The following is an 8427-nucleotide window of genomic DNA, read 5'->3' as shown; positions in this document are numbered from 1 at the left end:
GGGGGGGGGGGTTAACAATTTTTTTTCTGGACTGTTTTACCATTGAGTTTAATCAGACTTTCCTTAGCTCTGAATTCACAAGGGTGAATGTGTGCATGTGTTCAGGTTTTAATCTGTTCAGCTATACAGTTATTACACCGCTAGGTTACCAGTAAATGCATGAGGTAGTGTGTACTTTACCCCTGTTTAAACTAATAGGATTTGGGTTTATCAAAAAAATATGGCTTTTAAATATGACTATATATACATACATACATTCCTGCATAACAGTGGAATTTCCTGGATGTTTTCTTTTATTACAATGCCCTGGATTTAGGAAAAGAACAGTTTGGCAGCCTACTTTTAATGGCTTTGATAAAAATTAACAATATTTTTTTTCTGTTTTTTCCACACTCTGTATTTCAGCAAAACACATCTTTCTATCAACAGCAAATTTCCATTGTTTAACTAAAGTGTTAGTAGCAGTAAGTTCCAATGCCAGCATCTATCAGATCTCATTTTTTCCAGGCTAGATTAATATAATTAACTGTATTCAGGAAAGAGTGCACTAACTAAAAAGTCTTCAAAATGCAGCAGCAGTCTTCATCCTCAAGTGGGACAACCCCAGCCAACTCTTAGCTGCATGGGGAAATCCCAGCCTCACCCAGGGCTGGCTGGGAACTGGGCCAGAAGTGGAAGAGCTCTCAGCCAGCCCCCAGCTTTGTAGAGAAGCAGAGAGCTCCCCAGTCCTAGTGCTGCTCGGTTCCCAGCTCCTGTGGGGAGTCAGGAAGCTAAGCAGTGCCAGGACTGGAGGAGTTCCCCATCCACTGTGGCCCCCTAGTGTTGGGGTTGACTGGAAGCAAATTTGCTCCCTGTCAGTGTCTACACATGTGCTACTGCACAGTAAGTTTACTACCTGTATTTACAGGTAGTAGGTAACTGTGCAGTAAATGGTGAGCACATGTAGACAGTAATTCTTTACGGTTCAGTAGATTAGTCTGCTGCATAGTAAATTGTCTCATGTAGACTCATACACTGTGGCAGCATTTCACCCTAATGATTGACTAATTGTGGATTCAGACTTGTACAGTGCTAGACACTGGGCTCAGCAAAGTATATCACCTTGTTAAACTTTAGGCACCTAAGCAGTCCTGTAGAAATCACAGACTATTTAAAGATTCAGTTCTGTACAGGTATGTTTCCAGGGGTCCAGACTGACTCTTAGTAGAACAAGTATGTCCCAGGTAATTTCTCTGAAATCCCTGTGCAGGAGTACTTCCCACCTGCGTAAGAGCTTGCAAAAGTAGACCCTTTATTTGCATGCATTTTCCAAAAGATTGTACTTGTACCTTGCATGTATACTGTGGATTAACCATGTTTTCCACATGCTTACAGCCCAATGGGGCTGCTAGTAGGAATTAAAGATACTCATGTGAATAAGGATTTCAAGACTCAGCCCTCTTTTCATTATATGTATTATCAGATAAATAACAGAAGAAGATACATTAACTGTTTTCAGACCCCATGGGGGATGTGTGGTAGACTCTTTTTAACTATGGCTCTACTTGTTTTGATGTGGAGTATATATAAGGAATGCTTCATCTTTTGACTATTAAAGTAGCTCCCTGCTTGTAGCTGATGATTCATAGCTTATTATTTTTCTAATAGTTCATAGTTAATTGGTATGGTGCAGTATTAAAGATTAATTATCAAAATGTAAAAAGTGGCAAGACTTTCTTTTATAGCAAGCATAGAAAATATCTGCAAATGAAGAACCGCCAGCAAAAAATCACCTCAGACAGGGCCCTCATAGCTACAAAGCCAAAACCTTTGTGTCATTGCACAAGTGAGAATGCTTTTAAATAAAGTAGTTTCAATTTTATAGCATCCCATAACTTGCCATCAACAGTTCTTTTTAATAAAACTGAAATAAGCATTTCAAAGGCAATAGGCATTTTTTTTTCCTTCACAACCCCAAAATAGGACTTGCATTAAACTGGAAATTGGGTCATGCTTCAGCACACAGTCATTTGACCAAAAGATAACATTCCTATTCCCACAGTTATAAGATGTGCCTTTCAGACAATGGAAACATATAAGGACTACAATTTTAGGTAGTTTGTATAATGTAAAAATGTCTGTCAGTTTCCAGGGAGCCACAATATAATGAAACCCATTGGTCTGGGTTGTGTACAGTAAGAGGTTCTCACAAAATGGAACCAAGTGTCATATTTCAGCATAGTGTTGGCATGGAAAAAGTGAGGACAATAGGGACATTGACATGTCTTATTTTGTCTGATACTTTATTTCTTGTTAAATAATCTACAACAGAGCTGAATTTACAAGGTAAGGAAGGCAAGGGAAATGTTTACTGGTGCATAGTTGCACCATGAGAATTTTCTTGATTCTTTGATCATAGCAAACCTTGTAGCACCCCCAAGGCATGCTTCACTGAGCTAAGGGAGATCAGTGGAGTATTCCCATCAAGAAATGAAATACAGGTCATTTATCAGGCACCAATTAAATCAGGCTGTAAACCATTCCTTAGCACAATGAGGGAGGAAAACCTAATGGCAAAGGGAATTAGGAAAAGGGAAATGTCAGAAAAACCCCATTAAAATAGAAGAAAAAAAACAAAACAAAGAAAACAAAGGGTGCAAGAAAGAAACAAAAAGAAAAGTTAAAAATGCTAAGGTAACCACAAAGCTTTTAACAGCTTCAGGATGTAATTCACTGTTGCCTTTAGTTTACCATTTTCAGTGCTTAAATCAAGTGCCTCGCAACTAGCTCTTTCAGCTGCAAAGTGTAACAAAGCATAGAAGCTGCTGTCCATAAAAATCAAAACAGAGCCATATCTTATGAAAATGATAACTTCCTGACAGCCCTGCCTCCCTCTGCTGCCTAGTAATGAGTGAGTTGGACACCACCTGACAGTTCAACCTCAGATAAATATTTCAGACATATCATGCAAGAGATTCACAGATCAATCCCCACCTCCATGAAACCATTGGAGTGAGACAGAAAGCCATTTTGAACTGGAGCATCAGAGCGGAACACAACTAGCAGTATTTTTTTTAACCTGTGCCAGTGTTGGTGTCTAAGAGAAAAGGTTAGGGTGATCAGAGGTAGTACTTTAGACTGTGGTTCTTATACCTCCACATTACAACATACATAACAAGCATGAACACTATACTTCATTTTACTTGCTCCTTATGATGTACTCTTTGACGCAAAATTAACATACAATTGTGTACAAGTGTCTTTAAAATTGCATTATAAAAAAAAATCACTCAGACACTGTCATGCCAGATGTTTTAACCTTTCTGTGATTCTTTCTTACTTCCATACATGTACAGAAACAGCCATAGTGGCAGGTACTCTCTACCAGTAAACCACTCTACCAGTAAACTATTTTATATATTTTGCTTTTATATGGCATCTCCCAGGCAAAAGTGGAAAAAGTGATTCTCAGGTGCTGATGAAGTTAATTTTCTACCACTCCTTGGAGATAGTAATAAAAATTCTTCTTCCCATTTTATGGACAGGGAAACTGGAGTACCAAAAGAAGGAGCTGGAGTTAAACTCATAGGAGCACAGGGTAGACACTAAGGCATTGGTTGTTTCATCTTCCCACCGGGATGTTTTATGATATGTGTTAGCTTAGCATGGTGGGGATCCCATGACCTGCACCCCAGACAAGTGCCTGGATTTCTCATTCCTAACACCAACTCTGTAGCAAGTTTAACTAATTTGTCCATGGTTGCATCCTAAGCCACATGATAACTAAGCTGGTAACAAAAACCACAATCTCCTAGTTTTCAGATGCAGAATCTTTCATCACTGGGCCATTTTCTGTTTCTGAAGCAACAGTTCAAACCTCTGCCCAGGTGCAAATTGAGCCAACACCCTTTTATATGTGAGGCACTGTTACCCAGACACAGAAATTGAGAGAAGAACATCCTGGAGCTCTCTTTTACTTTAGTGAGGCTACTTTTGGATACTCAGCATTGCTGAAAGTTAGGCTTCAGTTGACTTGTCTAGTATCCCACAGATATCTGGTTGAACTAAACAGGATCATGAGAAAGTAGGGCTGGAAGGGACCTCACAAGTTCATCTAGTTCAGCCCCCTGCTCAAGGCAGGAACATCCCTGACTAAATGATATCAGTCAGGTGTCTGTTCAATCTGCTCTTGAAAACTTCCAGGGATGGCGATTCCACTGTTTCTCTAGGTAGCCTGTTTCAGTGCTTGACCACCTCAAAGTCAGAAAGTTCCTCCTAAGGTCCAATTTAAATTTCCTTTGCTGCAGCTTGAGGCTATTGTGCCTAGTTCTGTCCTCTATGGTCACAGAGAAAAGCCCATCTCCATTCTTTCTGTAATTGCCGTTCAGGTATTTGAAGACTGTTCTCAAATGTCCCCAAAGTCTTCTCTTCTCCTGAATTCTCATAAGTCTTGCTTCCCAGGCCCCTGATCATTCATCTGGGCTCTTAGATCCTAAAAAGTATTTTCTGGAAATCCCAAATTATAGAAGCGACACATTTTTCACAGGTTTATGGTCCACAAAGTTCAAACTCAAGTAATTACATCTCAAAATATATGGTCTGAGTTTTCAAGTTCTGAGTACTGGCAGTACTTGTGACTCGAGCTAGCTTATTGCTACTTCTAGCAATCCAAATAATTTGTGTGCATTAACCATCCCTGTATAATACATATGTGGACCAGAATACAATGTAATGTATCTATCAAATGTATATGTAGCACAATTCCTTCGGCTTTAGGGAAGTGAGAGCAAGGAGGGATTGATTCCTACTGCCTCCTAATCTTTGCACAAGAGGCTACAGGAGGTTTAAAATCCCTTGCTCCATAATTAAAGTCATCCTTTAATGATGCAATCATCTTAGCTTCCAAATGACAAATGTATGTTAAGCAACTATGCTGGATGAAGTCTGGACAAACTATCATAAAGCCAACATGTAAAACTGCTCAATATTACTGAAGAATACAGTAAGGGAGGGGGGGAATGAAAAATAAAAATGAGTGTTAGAGAGAGAGAAAGCAAAACTGAGACTAATTATCTGTATTTAAGCATGAGAAGATCTGACTAAGCCTACAAGGTTGAGAACTTGTTGCCTAATCAAGTGCATCAAAGGCATTCCTACAGTATTTTCCCCAAGGCCCACAGGAAAACTGCAGAATGTCCATGCAAATCATTTTTGATTGAAGAAAGCCCCTAAAGTGGTCTGAGTTTTCTTTGCCTCTGTCATGCTGCTGCGTAGCCCTGTGGTTCTTGAGCGGCAGTCTTATACCATAATGGATTGTGGATTCATGGTATAATTCTAAATGTGTTCAATTTTTGCTCAGCATTAATTATTGTGAGGGCCAAACTGTGCCCTGATTCATAGCCTCCTCAACTCTCTTGACTTTGGAACGTACATTAAAGCAGATTTTGGCCCTCACTTAGTAGGTACAATATAATTTCATGTTCTTTGACCTTCAGCATGATTGAAGGACCTAATTTACTAATAACTTACTGACTTAGGCTTCTTTAAGGTGGGTAATATTCAGTTTAGCTGTTGATAAGGGGGCTAATATGTAATATACAGCGGTTGCAGATAAGCCCTACACTTTCAACCCTTTGTTCCAGCTGTAAAATGTCAGTTGGACCCATTTTGGGTTTTTTTTCTTTATTACTGCATCAAAACCATGCTGTGAATTTGTAGCTGCCATAAATGCTTAATGTAAGAGCTCATTGTGCAGTAAAGTGTCAGAACACTGTTTTTAACACATTTTTAAAGCAACATTTTACAGCTTACATTTTTTTTCTTTTGTGTACCATAAAAAGTATAGAACTTCAATGTCACATTCATCATAAATGTGTAATGATTCACAGGAAACCACAAGGGATTGGTTCCTTCCTTTTTTCCCTTTAGAAGAGGAAAGATGCATAGCATTATTCCCAGGAGGGTAAAAATGCAACAGTAACAGTCATGGGTTATTAGGAATTTAATCTGGAATCTTTGACCTTTACGCTGCTTTAATCTTTTCAGAGGGGGAGTCAGATAAAAAGTTGAATATGATCAGTCAAATTTTCTTCCAAAGATCATCATGTTGCCAAATAGTCACTTCACAAACAGATTGCTCTTCTGAAAAATAATAACCTGCTTGCACTAGGAGGGCTTGATTTTCGGTGTCGGTCTAATTTGACAAGCACAATTTTGCTACTGTGACTGATTGCAGAAACAATTAATAGCACTTAGGCTGCATCTAGCAACCTGCAAATCAGGCAGTTAGATGCCTAAGTGCTGCCAGTTCCATACACAATTCAAAATAAGCTTTAAGATCAATTGTTACAGACACAGAAATGCACCTGAAGAATTAGAAGTTTTGCTGAAGTTAAGATGAATATGAGGCTCTGCTTGTGGACTTCTTTCTCACTTTCATAATTTTTTATTAAACTTTATTCATTTGATTTTTTAGTTTTTTTCTCCTTTTTTCCCTTTATGTCATGGTCATCACAGGTATGGTTCAGTACTCGTCCACAAGTAGGAGGCTCATGTAATAAGAGCTGCATTCTTCACAGGTCTGGATTCCTACCTTCCTACAAAGACAAGGATGTGTTAAGTTTCTAGGGATATAGGGAGCTACAATAAACTGCTGAAGTGTCCCAGCCATTATTGAAAGATTTTACTTCATAAAGCACAACTTCTTCCATCAGCTTTATTGGACCACCAGTGAATGCCAGATGTGTGTAAGCAGTGCCCTTTGAAATAAAAATTGCTGCAAATAGCTGAATGATTCATCTTTAATTCAGCAACTCCTTATGAACAAAGTGGGTTTCAAGCCATCCAGAAACAAATGAACCATGTTCTACTGTATCAGGAATATAGGAAAGAAAGAGACTTCTGGGGCCATTGAGTCCATTTGGTAGTGTAATGATAGGGGAGGGGAGAGCACAAAAAGAGCAGAGGTATTGTGCTGCTGGCACTGCTAGGTTCAAGGGCCCAGTTTCACCTCTGAGGCCATTCCCCTGTGTTCACAGGCAACCATTTATCTAGAGTCCTAAAAAGCATCCACCCTCTTGCACACCTTATGTAAAGAAAACCAATTTACTTTACTATGTGCCATAGGCAAAAAGTAGGGTAAGACAAAGCCGATGTCAATGGTTTAGAAGTAATTATATTAACATATGTTCAGAGTCTATATTTTATAATGTTATTTCCAAAAGTATTCCTTTAATACAGCTTGTAAATGCTCATAAAGGTTTGTGGTAGGTTTTTCATTTTCAGTTATGTGAGTGATCATAATGCAGCTGAAAAGCATGTTCACATGAATGCACGTATTCTTTGGATGGCATAGGAGAAAGGAGAAAGACTTCTTAAGAATCCCAATTCCACAATCATGAATAGTCACAAATAGACAACAGGACTACCTGTATGAGTGAAGATTTACAAGGAAAAAAGACACAGCTAGCTCTGAGCCTTCTGGTCTCACACGTGGCAACTAACTGTACTGCCATCAAACCAAAGTGGTATACAGTAAAAGTAAGGGAATAGATCTACTAGTCAATCTGATAATGCCAGTTCTGATTCACACTTTATTCACTCTAAAGCAGTGGTTCTCAACCTTTTAAGGCTCAAAGCTATAGGCACTCCTCAGAAAATGCCAGCTCTTAGTTTTCACTCATTTTTGACTTCAGAAAAATGATACAGCATTTTTTTTTGTGGCAAAGAACTCAAAAAGACCACAACAGGTCAGAATGTTTTTAGCACTGTGGTTTCTTGTTTGAGATCATTGGATTTGTGAAACAAGTTTGCACACCTAACTGCCTGGTATCCTGTGGTACCCCTGAAAGTATCTCAATGCTCTGGCACCCTGACTGAGAATCACTGCTCTAAAGAATACTTTGCACATACTGAATAGAATATTGCTTTTATTCAATACATTTAAAAGGAGTAAAAGACTGTTAGGCTAGGAACAGTATAAGGAAGTGCTGTGCAGACTTCATACACAGCTTTGCTTATGCACCTTAGTCCTGATCTGCAATGCCTCCTTTCCAGTTGTGCCTCTGCTGAGTAGAGATTACCAACTGTGCCAGACCAAGTGGCAGCCTTGTAATGTGTGTAATGGTTTGTTCCTTTGACACGACCATACAGCAGTGCCCTTAGAACTCCAGCATAGCTGGCAGGATGGGTTAGAAGCACGTCAGCTGTTACAGAGCATGAAGCAGAAGCTGCTGGAACTCTGCTGATAATCCTCTGTCGGCCAGTCCATATGAGTGTGCATGGATTTATTCTCACAGGCCAGTGAAATACATATACCTCTATCAAAACAAACTAATTTATTTGAACTTAAGACATGGGTGAGAATCTGAATTCTTCAGAGGTGGCATTTTTAAAATCTTTTTGTAAATAATATAATTCTAAGGCAAAATTCATTTCATTACTCATTTC

General features: G+C 39.0%; 1 long non-coding RNA gene across 1 annotated transcript in view; it reads left to right on the top strand.

Annotated features, from left to right (window-relative positions):
* LOC109290117 overlaps positions 1-5164 on the top strand; it is an 8803-nt gene extending 3639 nt beyond the window's left edge. The window contains exon 3 of the long non-coding RNA XR_002095528.1: positions 5152-5164. This is a non-coding gene — a long non-coding RNA (uncharacterized LOC109290117). The remainder of the gene's footprint in view (positions 1-5151) is intronic.
* The last annotated feature ends 3263 nt before the right edge of the window (positions 5165-8427 follow it).

This window comes from Gavialis gangeticus, unplaced genomic scaffold (assembly GCF_001723915.1).
Source record: "Gavialis gangeticus isolate Ggan-Ray unplaced genomic scaffold, GavGan_comp1, whole genome shotgun sequence".
Taxonomy (NCBI): domain Eukaryota; kingdom Metazoa; phylum Chordata; order Crocodylia; family Gavialidae; genus Gavialis; species Gavialis gangeticus.
This window is presented reverse-complemented; position numbering and strand designations above follow the sequence as displayed.